This window comes from Mytilus edulis, chromosome 2 (assembly GCF_963676685.1).
Source record: "Mytilus edulis chromosome 2, xbMytEdul2.2, whole genome shotgun sequence".
NCBI lineage: Eukaryota > Metazoa > Mollusca > Bivalvia > Mytilida > Mytilidae > Mytilus > Mytilus edulis.
This window is the reverse complement of record NC_092345.1, coordinates 100532276-100543984: the sequence shown is the minus strand read 5'-3', so window position 1 is coordinate 100543984 and position 11709 is coordinate 100532276. Positions and strand designations below refer to the sequence as shown.

Below are 11709 nucleotides of genomic sequence, written 5' to 3'. Positions count from 1 at the left end.
CCACTGCTGCCGGTGGAGTTTTAATTCCCCAAGGGTATCACCAGCCCAGTAGTCAGCACTTCTTAATGACATGAATTGTCATTGATATAGTCTTATTTATAAATTAACTGTTTACAAAACTTTTGAATTTTTGAAATACTAAGGCTTTTGTGAATAAACTCATCATAGATTTGGCAAAACTTTTAGGAATTAATTTTGGTCCTCAATGCCCTTCAACTTCGTACTTTGTTTGGCCTTTTTAACTTTTTTAGATTCGAGCGTCACTGATAAGTCTTTTGTAGACGAAACGCGCGTCTGGCGCAAATACACAATATAATCCTGGTATCTATGATAAGTTTATTTACAACCACTGGGTTGATGCCACTGCTGGTGGAGTTTTAATTCCCCGAAGGTATCACCAGCCCAGTAGTCAGCACTTCTGTGCGGAAATGAATTATCATTGGTATAGTCTTATTTATAAGTTAACTGTTTACAAAACTTGAATTTTTGAAATACTTAAGCTTTTCTACCTCAGGAATATATTACCTTAGCAGTATTTGGCAAAATTTTTAGGCATTTTGGTCCTCAATGCTCTTCAACCTGATACTTTATTGGGCCTTTTTAACTTTTTTGGATTCGAGCGTCACCGGTGTCATCTGGCATAAATACACAATTTAATCCTGGTATCTATGATGAGTTTATTCACAAAGTCCAAGGAAAAATTAAGAAGACCCGTCTTATATGTAGCTTTCAGAGGCGGATTTAGGGGGGGGGTAGGGGGCCCACCCCCCCTTTTTTTGGGAACAAATTTGGTTGCTTATATAGGGAATCACTGAAGCGTGACTTGAGCGGGGCCCCTTCTTAGGTCAGTCAGTGGGCCCCCACTTATGAAAATTACTGGATCCGCCACTGGCTTTTGTGAAGTTGGATCAATCATAAATGTGTCACCGTTATCATTTTAAAAAAGCGAGAATCCTCGCTCGACACGTAATGGTAAAATTCATCCATAGTTTAGATATATAAGAGTAATTTCAGGCACCCTTATAGACGATAAAATGGTGACCAGTTTTTAGCATTGATTATTTTTCTCGATCTTTATTTCTATGTTGAGAATTTTTTTCTTTATTTACTTTTTTTATTCTATCATATTTTTTCAAGTCCTGCATATTATATATTTGTTTTTTTCGATTTTTAAATATTCGAATTTTTTAATTTTATTTTTTTCTAATTTTGATTTTTTGATTTTTTACAAGTTTTTAAATTTTTTGAAATATTGATTTTTTTTACTTTTATTTTTTATTTTATTTAAATTAAAATTTCTAAATAGGGAGACAAACTCTTGTTAAATTAACGTATTTACAATAGACCACTTTCGAGTTCATCCGCCACCGGAAAAAACTCGTCAATTATACGCGCTTTTATCACCGTCATTTGTGCGTTTTGGGGCGTCGTCACTTCCCTTCCAATGTTGAGCGAGTGGTTGGAAAACTATAATTCTATATTATACGAATCATTCGGCAAATTGAATTCTCAAAATTGACAATCAACACTGCTGTCATTAGGGAATTGTCAGTAAGTACCTACAGAGCAACCATTATTTCTAGTTTATCCTGCACAAAGACGATCACTAAGACGCTTGATGAACGTACATAGTGCAGGGATACAGGCGACCCCCTCTATCTGGTAAATGACGTCATAAAGGCGTGCATAATTGACGAGTTTTTGCCGGTGACGGATGAACTCGAAAGTGGTCTATTCCGACACGTCCCGTGTGTGAATAGTATGTATGGCCCGAGTTGTGGGTTTTCTTTTCTTTTCTTTTCTTGTTTGTTATTTGTTATTATTTTTCATTTAGATTTTTTTATTTATGTTTAAGACATTGACCTATCTTTTTATTTTTTTTAAATCATTTTTTTTTTATTTGTTTATTGGGTGAGACGTAGACGGCCATAACTACCATATCTGAACGTAGCGCGTCCTGTATGAGTCAATGAACATAAGGGACAGAGTAACGTTGATGTCTTATTATGTGTGAGTCATACTTTAGATTGTAACCATTACTTATGATTGACGTCACTTTAAGAGATCCTCTTCCATCCGGTGTCACTCCTTAGGGGCCTAATGATGATAGATGAAGTCGATGACTCATACGTCACGAGGATGTGGACACCCTATAAGGAGAGATGACTTCAGTGACGTCATGGGGCCCCGTCGTTCTCTGCCTTTGTGCCACGGTTTTTAGAAATGACTTATCACCTTCTAATACTAATGGGTACTAATTTTTCACCCCTGCAGGACAACCTGTTGTTTTCCTAATATGAAGTAGACTTCGTACATAATCTCATCAATGACCAAAAACAAAAAACGTCTAACAAATTCCATTTATTTCACTATTTTATATTGACGATATCCAGTCACTCAAATTTCTGATTTAATATTTTACTAATAATACATAAATTACACTCATTTAAATCCAAAACAAGAGCATAGCGAACATATTGGTTAATATAAACACAGTAAGACGGTGCCAAAGGAACATCACCGTCCAAAACAGGAAAAGTAACAATATGGAAAGAAAAATCAGCGCCTTTTTCGTATATTTTTGTGTAGAGTTTCTTGTGTAAAACTGAAATATCTAAATCTAGGAATACAGTTATTGCAGTGATAATTTGATTTATTTTTAAAAGATAAGTTCCTTTGGGTAAATTACTGCAGTATATTTTCTTGGGAATTCTTGATTATTTAAAGAACAATAAAAATCAAGATAACGGTGATTGTTATTAAAAATTATCTATTAAAAGGGTTTAGACGGTTCTTTACTGAGTTTGGCCATTAACTGTAATCCATAACAGTTATAGAAACAAGTCTGTTCTCAAAGGGGCACAATTTGTGCTCGTGGGAATACATACAACCTGTCGATAAACTTTATTGCCGACATGTACATAAAATGTTGTAAAGGAGAAAATGTATAATCATCTCATCACACATCCAGTAAGAATATCAAGGCATCTCATCACACATCCAGTAAGTGTATCGAGCGTAGTTATATACATTTCTTCTTTGCGACAAATGCTTAATAAGCGTTGCAGCAAATACATTTGCAATCAACACCTCTGAAACTACTGGGCCAAATACTTGACCACAATCATTATTGGGGTACTTAGTTTTAAATGTCTTCTCAACCAAGATGTCCGACATTGCTAAAATTAGATCATTGGTGGGAAATGCAAGTTGTGCCTATTATTTTGAAACCGTTCTAAATAGAGAAAATCTGAAAGGAGCACCAAGGTTCAGAATGGTGATCCCTACCAATTGCCTATATATCCGTTCAGTCCTTTGTTAATTAGAGTTATTGCTCTTTGCATGGTGACGATTTTTTTGGCCCATTTTTTTTTTCTATTTTTTCTCGTTTTTGCATTTATCTCTGATAAATTATAATAGATGAGGGTTTGGGTGGGGTTAAATGATTAGAGAATAATGCCCTTAAAAATGAAGATTATAGAATAACGGGCAAAAAAATTGAAGATTAGAGAAAAAAAGGGGTTAATTTTTTGAAGATTAGAGAAAAAAGGGGTTAATTTTTGGAAGATAAGAGAAAAAAGGGATGAAAATTAAATGTTTACAGAATATCTTTATTTGGCGTTTTGTCTCGTATGATAAAAACTTAAAAAGATTTATATTTATCAGTAGGACAAACGGAAGCGCCTGAGTAAGGACGACGTTGTCAACACGTATTTAGATTTTAAAAAGTGTGAGAAACATTTGTGGGTGTTATATACACCAATTTATTCTACTCTGAAACCAGAGGTGTGCCTTTCAAAGGCAGGATATTCATACAAGACAATCCTGTATGTAAAATTAAATGCTGAGAAAATCCATGAAATAGTAGAATAACTGGTCAGTGTGGTTGTGCCGCGCTATACCTATAAAGGGAATAAATATGCATGTTTAGCTTTAATACCCAGTAGCTACACACACACATATATATAACAGCTAGTATACATGTTATAATGGCTATGCATAATTAGATCGCTTAGGACATATAAGCTTATATGCATGATTTTATTGATTTATATATCGCCTAGTAGTACACATAGACAGATGTAGTAGCTGTAGCAGGCAGAAATCTGAAAACTATTTATTTTTATATTTTCTTTTTACCTTTTAGTAACACTGTTTTAGTGAATGTAAAGATTTTTTACTATAATGTATGTCCTGTAAATAATATTCAAAACTTTCTTAAAACTCTATTAATAACCTTTTAATTGTGACACATTTTTAATGTACATAGAAGTTATTATTATTATTATTATTTTTTCAGGGATTTAACTGTATATATTTTTTATAATGTTATTTTTAAATAGTTATGTTTTCACTGAATAATTAATTATTATAAGGGTTTAACCAACCTTAATTTAGTAAGGTTGGTGTACTCCAACTATTGGAGGAAGTTATAGAGGAAAGAAGAAGACAAGACAAGACAAGACAATGGCGGCCATTATTTGACGTCGGATTTGGCATTCCTCGTTGAAAGTTGCATAAATTTTATGACATTCTTGGATGCTTAAACTTTGTACCACACAACATAAAAGATAAAAATTAAAAGCTTTATTCCAGATATTGCAGGTAATTATTTTCAAAGAAGTCGTATCCTAAGAATGATTTAAACGGCAAAAATAAAGTGTAAAATAATATGAAACATGAATTATATTGAAATCCAAGTTTTCATCATTTCCTTTTCATGTAATGAATTTACTATTTATCACTTTTATTATTTTATTACATTCGGATTTCGGTCTGGGGTATCCGCCCTTGTCTCCGGAAATATTATACCTGTTCCAGACCATATGAGTATTTGGACCGTACGCGTACGGTCCGGACCGTATACGTATACGCGTATGGTCCGACCATACGCGTACGGTCGGACCGTATGAGTATACGCGTATGGTCCAGTACGAGCTGATTATACATGTTATTGGATCTTATGAGTTAAATTTAAACAAACATTTATCACAATCTTTATTTCAAGTTTTACAAATTGTTATTATTACAATTAGATGGATAAAATGAACAAACGAACAATTGAAATTAAATATTTGTTTAATTGTATATCTGAATCCTATTTTGGTACACTCGTCCAATGTGACACAAGTTGCGTAATATTTTTTACATTATCATGTTTGCAGTTCATGTATGTTCCTTTGCATTTGCATTTTTCAAAGTTGTAAAGTTGCTAAATATTCTAAAACAATTGTCCTCCCACATTATGTTTACTTTGATATCTTCAATTTCAGTGATCATAATTCAATTAATGTATTACAGATCAACATGCTTAATACAAGAGATTAACATATTTTAAATTACAATTAGCGTGAATTTAAAAAAAAGTTAAAATATAAAGTTTTTATTTCAATCAAAATTGAACTATTTTATATTAATTTGAGAGTTAAGTTATGTTGATCTGTTATATGCATCTGGGTCTAATAAACTTAACCAACTTCTAAATATAAGTCAGACCGTACGCGTACGGTCCGACCGTATGAGTATTTTGAAAAAGTACGCATACGGTCCAGACCGTACGCGTACGGTCCAAATACTCATACGGTCTGGAACATACCCACTGCCAACATCCGTTTTCAAACTGGACAGACAAAATTAAAAAAAAGTGTTCTTCACGATCTCCCTGGAAATAATTCACGCTATCACTTTGTGAACATTGTAATCATGAAACTGCAAATACGGACCAAAACGAATCAAATTTGAAAGCGTGGATGATCATGTTTCATGCCGACTGTAAGTTCTCTAAAAAAGGGGATGGGGTGGGTGGGTACTCTTCATTTCTTACGTTTTCCTTGGTCGCCATCTTGGAAGTACACACCGATATCCATAATTTTATAATGATCAATATTAACTTACCTGCAACTTTTTTTTTTATTTTTAGGTTATGAAATACACTTCTATTATAATTTTATTCAATAATATATGTTTAAAAGTCACTTAAATGTGTTAATATTGATATTTGAAGAGTTATTCGGTAATTACATGAGTTATTCGGATAATAACACTGTTATTCGGTAATTCGAGGTACCGCTCCATGAATTTTGCTGCATTAGAATGTAAGACATATTCACTTTAACTCTTGGCTACTTTATACCTGGTCTAATATAAATAAATTCCCATTTTATCTGGGAACAATTAATTTTATCTTCATTATAAACTAACTATCTAACTTATTTTATTCAGGATAAAATCCAGTACAAAAGGATCATCGCTAAAACACATGAACACATATAAAAACATATACAAAACAAAACAATTCAACAATAAAACATACCAGCCAACACTTTTGACACTTATAACATGTATAACAACATGAACAAGCAAGAGACAAACTCATTATATGTTTATGTGTTATTAGTTAAGAATCAGAATGTATTGTGTATTGTTGTCATTATTGCCCGTCAGGGGCCCTTAATTGGAAAATAAAGAATTTTGAACTTTTATATGTCCCTGATTTCATTTATATATAATACATGTACACTCAAGTTTAATATTTTATCTATAAAAATTAAATCTTTTATGAACACAAATTGATACAATACAAAGGGAAAGGGATTATAGGCACTTGTTTCTGACAATGTGGGTTCACTATCCATACTCTTCTTTCCCATATATAAAAAAATAAACCAGATACATGTAGTATCCCCATTGTAATTAACCAATCACCCGTCACCCATTTGAGAGCTTACACAGTGACATACATTTACATGTCAGACCAGAAACTAACAAATTTCAGTGGCAAAACCAGAACTTTTCATAAAAGGGGGGGGGGGCTCCAGTCATGCTTCAGTCCCTATATAATCAACCAAATTTTTTCCAACAAGGTCTCAATAGTCATGACAATGGTGGTTCCATGATTTTAATTGAGAAAAACTAGGTTATGAGTGCCCCCAAAATGTATATAATTTAAGCTTGTATTGTACATGTTATGATATTTATGTACACTATAATATAATTGAACATAAAAATGTTAATGAAAGGATTGTTAACACTCAAATTTGCTCCATGTAATGATATTAAACATTGTTATCTAACATGTTTAACACCGCCACATTATTTATGTATGTGCCTGTCCCAAGTCAGGAGCCTGTAATTCAGTGGTTGTCGTTTGTTTATGTGTTACATATTTGTTCTTCGTTTTTTCATAAATAAGGCCGTTAGTTTTCTCGTTTGAATTGTTTTACATTGTCTTAATGGGGCTCTTTATAGCTGACTATGCGGTATGGGCTTTGCTCATTGTTGAAGGCTGTACAGTGACCTATAGTTGTTAATGTCTGTGTCATTTTGGTCTTTTGTGGATAGTTGTCTCATTGGCAATCATACCACATCTTTTTTTTTATATTATACATAAAAAATAAATTTTCAAGACTTGGAAATATTTTCTTTGCCCATTATTGCCTTTAACTTTTATGTATTGAGCAAAATGCTTGAGGCATAATTATTTATAATGCTTAGTAAAAACATGTATTTTCTTGGTAATTCATTGGCAAATTTGTATTAATGTGTTGATAATAACAATGCAAAGTTTAATTTTGCTTTGAATAATTTAGTATATAATTTATTTAGTAATTGTATGTACATTTGCTTTATATTTACAGGAAGGAGAAAGATGTTCACTATGAATCAAAAATTCAATACATAGGACTTTAAAATTTATATATCAACAAAAAACACTTGTACATGTACATTTGTATGTGTGAGATACATACAACAAGAAAACAGTAATCAAATGGAATGTCAACGACCAGTGTCCAGTAATGTTGAAAGCAAAATGATTTTGATAGAAAACAATAGGACTAGAATATATTAAGGGTAAGTAATCCAAAAGTGTCTGTTTAGGGTAAAAACATTATTTACAGTGTGCTATGATTTCAATCCCACAAATATGAAACAAAAACATATTAATATACATGGTATGCAGACTGTTTTCATAAGGGAATAGACTGAAAATATCTACATTTAACAGTCGGACATAATTATATACTAAATTATTCTTTTTTATACAATGTATATAAAAGTTGTCAAAGGAATAAATTGAGGATGGAAATTATAATTAATGAGATAGGTAAAAGAATCATACACAGACTTTAAGGCCGAATGGTATTCTTTTAATAGTTTAAAGATTTTATTCTGTTATCTTTGCTGTATAAATGTCAAGATAGTTACATTTGGATTTTAAACCTAATTTCAAGAATGAAGGGTACCATAATTTAAATTTAATTTATGATAAAAAAAACAATATAAGGGAATTAACTCTTACATGATGTGCATCATATCCATGCAAATGAAGCGTTTTAATAAATCTGACCATTTTTATACGACTGCAAAAATTGAAAAATTTTTGAACGTATATTGGTGTCATGTTGGCGTCGTCGTCCGAATACTTTTAGTTTTCACACTCTAACTTTAGTAAAAGTAAATAGATATCTATGAAATTTTAACACAAGGTTTATGACCACAAAAGGAAGGTTGGGATTGATTTTGGAAGTTTTGGTCCCAACATTTTAGGAATTAGGGGCCAAAAAGGGCCCAAATAAGCATTTTCTTGGTTTTCGCACTATAACTTTAGTTTAAGTAAATATAAATCTATGAAATATTGACACAAGGTTTATGACCACAAAAGAAAGGTTGGGATTGATTTTGTGAGTTTTGGTTTCAACAGTTTAGGAATTAGGGGCCAAAAAAGGGCCCAAATAAGCATTATTCTTGGTTTTCGCACAATAACTTTAGTATAAGTTAATAGAAATCAATGAAATTTAAACACAAGGTTTATGACCACAAAAGGAAGGTTGGGATTGATTTTGGGAGTTGAGGTCCGAACAGTTTAGGAATTAGGGGCCAAAAAGGGGCCCAAATAAGCATTTTTCTTGGTTTTCGCAACATAACTTTAGTATAAGTCAATAGAAATCTATGAAATTTAATCACAAGGTTTATGACCATAAAAGGAAGGTTGGGATTGATTTTGGAAGTTTTGGTCCAAACAGTTTAAGAATAAGGGGCCCAAAGGGTCCAAAATTAAACTTTGTTTGATTTCATCAAAAATTGAATAATTGGGGTTCTTCAATATGCCGAATCTGACTATGTATGTAGTCGTAGATTCTTAATTTTTGGTCCTGTTTTCAAATTGGTCTACCTTAAGGGTCAAAGGGTCCAAAATTAAACTTAGTTTGATTTTAACAAATATTTAATCCTTGGCCAAGTTGGGGTTCTTTGATATGCTGAATCTAAAAAAATACTCAGATTTTTTATTATTGGCCCAGTTTTCAAGTTGGTCCAAATCGGGGTCCAAAATTAAACTTTGTTTGATTTCATCAAAAATTGAATAACTGGGGTTCTTCGATATGCCGAATCTAACTGTGTATGTAAATTCTTAATTTTTGGTCCTGTTTTCAAATTGGTCTACATTAAGGTCCAAAGGGTCCAAAATTAAACTTAGTTTGATTTTAACAAAAATTGAATCCTTGGCCAAGTTGGGGTTCTTTGATATGCTGAATCTAAAAAAATACTTAGATTTTTTATTATTGGCCCAGTTTTCAAGTTGGTCCAAATCGGGGTCCAAAATTAAACTTTGTTTGATTTCATCAAAAATTGAATAATTGGGGTTCTTCGATATGCCAAATCTAACTGTGTATGTAGATTCTTGATTTTTGGTCCCGTTTTCAAATTGGTCTAAATTAAAGTCCAAAGGGTCCAAAATTAAACTAAGTTTGATTTTAACAAAAATTGAATTCTTGGGCTTCTTTGATATGCTGAATCTAAACATGTACTTAGATTTTTTATTATGGGCCTAGTTTTCAAGTTGGTCCAAGTCAGGATCCAAAATTATTATATTAAGTATTGTGCAATAGCAAGAAATTTTCAATTGCACAGTATTGCGCAATAGCAAGAAATCTTCAATTGCACAGTATTGTGCAATAGCTAATATTTTCAATTGCACAGTATTGTGCAATAGCAAGAAATATCTAATTGCACAATATTGTGCAATAGCATGAAATTTTCAATTGGAGTCTTATCTTTCTTTGTTCAGAATAGTAGTTGAATCAACTTAAATCATTGTTTTATACAATATACAATGTATATTCACTTTTACTACCAACTGATAAATTAAAACAATCTTTACCTTTTCAGTGATTACAAGCACTTTCTTTACATTTTAATATTTTATCATATGATGTATTTAAATGAGTAGTTATTGTTGCAAACTCCATTAGAAATTTGAATTGAGATCAGTTTTGGAATAAGGGAAAAGGGGATGTGAAAAAAAAATTGGGGGGGGGGGTAAATTTTTTTTCATTTCAGAAATAAAAAAGAAAAAGAAAATTTCTTCAAACATTTTTTTTGAGAGGATTAATATTAACAGCATAGTGAATTGCTCAAAGGCAAAAAAATTTTTTTTAAGTTCATTAGACCACATTCAGTCTGTGTCAGAAACCTATGCTGTGTCAACTATTTAATCACAATCCAAATTTAGAGCTGAATCCAGCTTGAATGTTGTGTCCATACTTGCCCCAACCGTTCAGGGTTCAACCTCTGCGGTCGTATAAAGCTGCGCCCTGCGGAGCATCTGTTTTTTTTAGATAAGAGAATGACTTGTGCAGACTGTAATGAGGTCATAGATGGCAATAACAATACAATATATTATAATTATCATTTTTCATTACTTTTTGATTGAATTAACAAACTTAATTTAATAACAAAACATTTCATTTTCAGTAGACAACACATCCTGTCAGAGGAATAATTTTACTGGAGGATGAAAATTTTGATACCTGGAATCAGCAATTTATATGAAATTTGTTATGAGAGATATATTCATGTACAGAATGGTATCCGAGGTGGTTCAAGTGATTATAAGCGGACATTTTTTGTTGAACTAATGCAGGATTTAATAAATGAAAGTTTAACAGACTATGGGCTCCAAAGTTTAGTAACAAGAGGATTTTTATACGACCGCAAATTTTGAAAAAATTTTCGTCGTATATTGCTATCACGTTGGCGTCTGCGTCGTCGTCGTCGTCGTTCGGCGTCCGAATACTTTTAGTTTTCGCACTCTAACTTTAGTAAAAGTGAATAGAAATCTATGAAATTTTAACACAAGGTTTATGACCATAAAAGGAAGGTTGGTATTGATTTTGGGAGTTTTGGTCCCAACATTTTAGGAATAAGGGGCCAAAAAGGGCCCAAATAAGCATTTTCTTGGTTTTCGCACCATAACTTTAGTTTAAGTTAATAGAAATCTATGAAATTTTGACACAAGGTTTATGACCACAAAAGAAAGATTGGGATTGATTTTGGGAGTTTTGGTTTCAATAGTTTAGGAATAAGGGGCCAATAAAGGGCCCAAATAAGCATTTTTCTTGGTTTTTGCACAATAACCTTAGGTTAAGTAAATGGAAATCTATGAAATTTAAACACAATGTTTATGACCACAAAAGGAAGGTTGGTATTTATTTTGGGAGTTTAGGACCCAACAGATTAGGAATTAGGGGCCTAAAAGGGACCCAAATAAGCATTTTTCTTGGTTTTTGCACTATAATGTTAGTATAAGTAAATACAAATCTATGAAATTTAAACACAAGGCTTATGACCATAAAAGGAAGGTTGGTATTGATTTTGGGAGTTTTGGTCCCAACAGTTTAGGAAAAAGGGGCCCAAAGGGTCCAAAATTAA

The 11709-nt window shown here is 32.2% G+C and overlaps 1 long non-coding RNA gene across 1 annotated transcript; it reads left to right on the top strand.

Annotated features, from left to right (window-relative positions):
- The first annotated feature begins 5635 nt into the window (after nt 1–5635).
- Nucleotides 5636–10964, top strand: LOC139513682 (uncharacterized). Its single transcript, XR_011662499.1, has 3 exons — nt 5636–5772; nt 7638–7851; nt 10753–10964. It is a non-coding gene; the product is annotated as an uncharacterized lncRNA (long non-coding RNA).
- Nucleotides 10965–11709: the final 745 nt, after the last annotated feature.